Genomic DNA, 5,845 nt, shown 5'->3' with positions numbered 1-5,845 from the left:
GACCCTCACCAGATGTGTTCCCTGGACTTTGGATTTCCCAGCCTCTGAAACTGTATGCAGTAAATTTTGTTTTCTTTATAAATCACCCAGTTTCAGATATTTGTTATAAGCAACAGAAACAAACTAAGACACACCCTTAATACACCTTGCACTCTTCACAAAAAAATAGCTCAAATAGATCATAGACCTAAATGGAAAATACAAAACAATAAAACTTTTAGAAAATAACACAGGAGAAAAATTTCAATGACCTTGGATTTGGCAATGACTTTTTAGATATACCACCGACCAAAAGAACAATCCATGAAAGGAATAATTGATATGTTGAACTTTATCAAAATCAAAAATTTCTGCTCTATGAAAGCCTCTGTCAAAAGAACAAGAAGGCAAGCCACAGACTGGGGAAAATATTTGCCAAAGATATATCTGATGAATAACTGCTTTCCAAAAATATACAAAGAACTCTTAAAACTTAATAAGAAAACAAACAACCCATTAAAAATGGGCAAAAGATCTGAATAGATACTTTACCAAAGAAGGTATACAGATGGCAAATAACCATGTGAAAAGATGTTCAACATCATGTCATTAGGAAAGTGCAAATTAAACGATAAGATACCATGACCAACCTATTAAAATAGCCAAAATCCAAAACATTGTCACTACCAAATGCTGGAGAGGATGAGGAGCAACAGGAATTCAGGAAACAGAATTCATTTGTCTGTGGGAATACAAAATGGTACAGCCACATTGGAAGACATTTTGGCAATTTCTTTTAAAACTAAACATACTCTTACCATATGATCCAGCAATCACACTCCTTGGTATTTATCCAAATAACCTGAAATTTTATATACTCAGAAATACCTGCACATGGATGGTTATTTCTATTTCTCCTTGTAGTTCTATTAGTTTTTGCCTCATATATTTTGATGCTCTGTTGTTAGGTGCATATATACTAAGGATTGTTATATCTCTTGGAGAATTGACCCCTTTACCACTATGTAATGCTCTTCTTTATCCCTGGTCATTCTTCTTGCTCCAAAGTTTGCTGTTACTGAAATTAATATAGCTGTGGCAGATTTCTTTTGATTAGTGTTAGCATGGTAAACACAATATGTTTTTAAAATCCTCTCCTAATCTAATAAAAATTACCTTAGTATTTGGTATATTTTCTTCTGGTCTTACTTTTACTGTGTATTTATCTCATAAAAGTAGTTATCCTTATGTAGTAATAATAATGATAATAATTTATATATCCATATATATTTCCTCTGAACATTACACAAGAAACATTTTGTTTGCTACTGCTACATAATCTTCATAGTCATTGTGGTAGGCAGAATAATGGTCCTCACAAGATGTTCATGTCCTAATTCCCAGTACCTGTATATATGTTACCTTACGTGGCAAAAGGGACTTTGCAGAATGTAATTAAGTTAAGGACCTTGAGATGGGGAGAATAATGGTCCTCACAAGATGTTCATGTCCTAATTCCCAGTACCTGTATATATGTTACCTTATGTGGCAAAAGGAACTTTGCAGAATGTAATTAAGTTAAGGACCTTGAGATGGGGATATTATCCTGTATTATCTAATTATATGAGTCCTTAAAAGTGGTTAACCTTTCCCAGCTATGGTCAGAGAAAGATGTGACTACAGATGAATGGTCAGAGAGATGCAACATTGCTGGCACTGAAGATGAAGGAAGGGGGTCATGACCCAAGGAGTGGAAGTAGCTGGAAAAGACAAAGAAACAGTCTCCTTGAAATTCCAGATCTTGATTTTAGCCCAATGAAACTCACGTCAGACTTCTAACATACAGAAGTATAAGGTAATGAATTTGTATTGTTTTAAGCCACTAAGTTTGTGGTAATTTTTTACAGCAACAATAAGAAACTAATACAGCCATCATTCCTACTGTAAAATATTGTACCCAGATGATATTCCATCATCTACTCTAATGAATCCCACATCGCTGGCTATTTAGGTTCTTTTTCTAATTTTTTAAAAATGGGTTAAATATTCTAAACATTTAGTGTAAAATACATCCATATATATAAAGCACTTAGAAAGGTGCATGGCACATAGTAAGAATTCTCTAAAATTTAGTTGCTATTATTATTTTCTTGGGATAGAATTCCAAAAGTAGGATAATTGAGACAAAAGGTGCAAACATTTTATGTTTCCTAATGTATATTATAATTTGCTTTTCAAAGAGATCCAATCAATATATGTGGCTTTTCACTTTCAAAATGACAAAATTATAAAGAATAATAATAACTCAGGGTAACAGTGATGTCCTTAGATGTCTTATTGAACTTTGGCAAAAAATGGGACTCAATGAAGGCTTAGTGTGTAAATAGTGATTTGAACTTGAGAATAGAAATAGGAGATATTTAGACTTTTCAGCAGAAGTGAGAGAACTTCGAGTATGTGACATCATTTATATTTCTTTTTGGCAACAAGAGAACATTTTATTGCTGTTTTTTAAAAATTTATTTGTCAGAACCTAATAATGTTCAAACTTGGGGATATTTTTATTGTTGACATTGTATTATTTGAGCTAAGCTCTAATGTTGTGCTCATGTAATTTCCCCAGTGAGCTACCCTGGACAACTTAGCAGGGCATAACTCAAGATGAAAAAATAGAATAAATGACTAACCCTAGGATAATTTAATAGGATACTTTAATTTATGTTCTATTTTGACAAAAGTTTTTGGAGCCAAACTCTGGAGTGCCCTTTTCACTGGATCCTGATGAATACGCAGGAATGGTGATAAATATTTGAAAGGTGATCACCAGAAAGTAGTGGCAGTTCTGAAGGCACAGTAATCTCCTTCATCAAGATGAACAGCTACATATTGTTTGATCAGACACATGACTATTAACTCCAATAAGTTTTAATTATTAAGTATTCGATTGTGAGTCAAGGGAATGTTAGATAGCCATGAAAATCATTGTGCACATTTATGTTTTTATAGATATTTATGATATTTTGGTAGAAAAAGAAGGTAAAGATTTAGAAATATTTGGAAGGATATATACCAAAATGTCTGCAATGGCAATCTCTGGATGGTAGGCTTTCAGGAGAGGTATTTTTCATTTGCTTATCAATATCACTTAATTTTTCTTACAATGATTGTGAACTACTTATACTATAAATAATATGAATTCCTAAATATATAATAACACTATATTAGCAGCTGTGCAGATGAGAGCATAAAAAAAATCCCCTGGAGCCACTCAGTCCTGGTCATCCCCATGGCAGACAAAAGTAGGAACATGGCATGAGTTGAAAAATATCAGCCGTATTTCTAATCAGAACATCGTTAGAACCATTCAAAAATTCAGTGATGATCAATTGCCACATCTGCTTCTTTGTGGCCCTGCAGAGATAGGAAAGACTAACCACTATGTAGCTGTGCTAAGCAACTGTACAAAAATAATTTTAAAAATCAGCACCTTGCTTTTGGAGGAATAGATATCATTCAGGAACCATCTTGAGCTTTGCCAACACAAGACAATGTCTAGGAAGGGCTGAAAGTTAAAAGCTAATGCCAAGACTCAAGATGCTCAGAATGCCTGAGATAGAGTGACTGAGAAATTTATTGAGAACACCATATTCTATTTCATCTGTAACTATCTGTCAAAGATCATTCCTGCATTGCCATCCTGCCTGATGTATGAGATTCCAGGTTAGTTCTTTGACTCCTGAACTCATGGTTCCCCACATGAAACATGCCACAAAAGAAGAGAGAGAATTGACATACAGTGTATTGGAAGCACTTTTAACTCTTCAGAGGAGATGTGTGAAGGTCTGGAATATCTTGCAGAGCACTACATTGTTTGGGGGAGAGGGACAGGGGGGACTGTGTACATATGTACAGGACACCCCCTTAAGTCTGATTTTGTCAACATTCTGGACTACATGTTGAATCCAGACCTCACCACAGCCTATAGAAATATTATGGAGTTGGAAACTGAAAAGATTGGCATTCTTATTTGTACATAGAATTGACTTTTCATCATATATTCAAATACATTTAGTGACCAAAATAGCAGACATTGAGTACAGACTTTCTGTTGACTCCAATGAAAAGATTCAGCTGAGTTCCCTTGCTGCCGCTTTTAAACTACCAGAGACTTGATTTTAGCTACAATTCACAGAACCCAGCAGTAGTTTGAGAACAAAGGACACAGTTTTGTACTAGAAAAGTACTAGAAAACAGAGTTCCGGGCTTGAGTTGGCAGAATTTTTAAAAGTACAGTATTTGTGTCAGGTATAGTAGAGATATAGAAAGAAAAATTTAGGACACGGGTATCTTATTGCACTGCTTATTGGCCTTTTATAGGTTTTTCTTTTTCTTTTTCTTTTGAAAAAAAATAAAGACACGGGTATCTTATTGCACTGCTTATTGGCCTTTTATAGGTTTTTCTTTTTCTTTTTCTTTTTTTTTTGAAAAAAAGTAAAGTTTTTGTCAATCCTAAGGCTTTTATCCTTCAGTTGCTCAGATGAAGGGAAATCGGCCTGGCTCATCCTGGTTTGAAACACAAGGCTTCCAAATCTAATATGGTCAAGTTTCTTATGACTCCAGATGAACAAGAGCATCCTCAAAAATAAGTTTAAAGATGTAGTCTTAGGCATTGTCTGTATCTACTTTGAAATAGGTGTTACAGGACTCATGGCCAGAACCATTATTTAATGGACTCATTTATAATTTTCATTTCTCTCCTTGGAGTAGAAGAGTTACCAGCAGCCTTCTAATTGTGATGTGAAAGGCAGATGACAGAAAGTTGTATGTAAATATTATATACAACTAGCTTTTGAATGATACTATTTGATACCAATACAAAAATCACTTGGTTGGGGCTGGCCGGTTAGCTCAGCTGGTTAGAACACAGCCTCGTAACACCAAGGTCAAGCCACCAAAAAAAAAAAAAAATCACTTGCTTAATGCAGGGCACTTGAGATAATCCTGACTCTCAACCTGTAAGTGTTGATAATAATGGGTGTTTTGCACAAGCCTAGCAGCTTGTTTTATAGCGATTTTATTGCATTGATGTTAGTGTTCTTCACAATTAAAAAAAGAAAGCAGCTTTCTTGCTGTTTCTGTCACATATAACCCTTCTTTAGGGAGGAGTTACAGAGAGGTTGTCCTACTTGCTTCATATTTATACTCAGGTCTTCTCAATCTGGGGATCACAGACTGGCCATTCTTGGTCGCACAAAACTTTCCGTAAGAGGTTGTTCTGCATTAAAGTGTTAAGTTCTTACACAACTAACAAGGAAAGGTTTTATACCACCTTTGATGTCTATAGATTTTATCATCTATCAAAGACATCTTCAGACGTTTAAGGCTAATGGTCAAGTGTGGGTGGGTCTCACATTTCAAGAAAACCCTTAAAACAAAAATTCTGACTGATTCTCACTTCCCCCAAAAACTTCACCAGTCTCAGAAATATAGGGGTGTCAATTACCACTTACAACTCGTGTGTGTGCGTGTGTGTGTGTGTGCGTGTGTGTGTGGTGTCTGAGTGCTTGGTGTGTAATCAGTGAAACCATCGTACAAAAAGCCAAATCAACTGCCAGCAACACCAAAGTATTTGAAATAAGCTCTCTCAGGCAAGAAATTTTTTTTCTTAAATGTCTTTAAGGAAATTTGTTATTTTCCAACAACCAGTTCGTTAGTTTAGCAATGGTTTTACGTTTTGCCACCTGCCAGGGAAGAACACTAAAATAGTTCCCACTGAGAAGGTGTTAACGTTTAGTCTGCAGACAGCAAGCTGGTAAAACAGTGTCACTGTCGTATAGCAGTAAAGGATGTTCGGGTCATTGTTGCA

General features: G+C 35.2%; 1 pseudogene; it reads left to right on the top strand.

Annotated features, from left to right (window-relative positions):
- The window catches only part of LOC103609582, a 28,686-nt pseudogene extending 24,502 nt beyond the window's left edge, over positions 1-4,184 (top strand).
- The last annotated feature ends 1,661 nt before the right edge of the window (positions 4,185-5,845 follow it).

The sequence above is a fragment of the Galeopterus variegatus genome, unplaced genomic scaffold (genome assembly GCF_000696425.1).
Source record: "Galeopterus variegatus unplaced genomic scaffold, G_variegatus-3.0.2 Scaffold9814, whole genome shotgun sequence".
Lineage (NCBI taxonomy): Eukaryota > Metazoa > Chordata > Mammalia > Dermoptera > Cynocephalidae > Galeopterus > Galeopterus variegatus.
The sequence above is the reverse complement of the archived record's forward strand: the minus strand, read 5'-3'. Positions and strand labels throughout refer to the sequence as shown.